This window comes from Penaeus monodon, chromosome 25, assembly GCF_015228065.2.
Source record: "Penaeus monodon isolate SGIC_2016 chromosome 25, NSTDA_Pmon_1, whole genome shotgun sequence".
NCBI classification, from domain to species: Eukaryota; Metazoa; Arthropoda; class Malacostraca; order Decapoda; family Penaeidae; genus Penaeus; species Penaeus monodon.
This window is the reverse complement of record NC_051410.1, coordinates 3428603-3428896: the sequence shown is the minus strand read 5'-3', so window position 1 is coordinate 3428896 and position 294 is coordinate 3428603.

Sequence of the window (294 nt, the reverse complement as noted above, 5' to 3'; positions counted from 1 at the left end):
TCTTTCTCTACCTCCCCTTCCCCCTCTCCCCTTTGCTATATACACGCATACACATAACGACCCTCTGACACTCGCATTATAAAAGAGATGTGTGGCCATGTTCTCAATACTTAATTTCGACACTTCGCGGTACAGCTCACACACTCTCGGGAAATAAAAATAGTTGAATGTTTGAACTGCGAAACTTTTGAGTATCCTTTAGGTTCCAGGCTTCTGTTTCTTGTTGCTGTTTTGATGATGATAAGGATCATAATATTGATAGTAAGAAGGTGTCTGTGTATGTGTGTGTCCGTT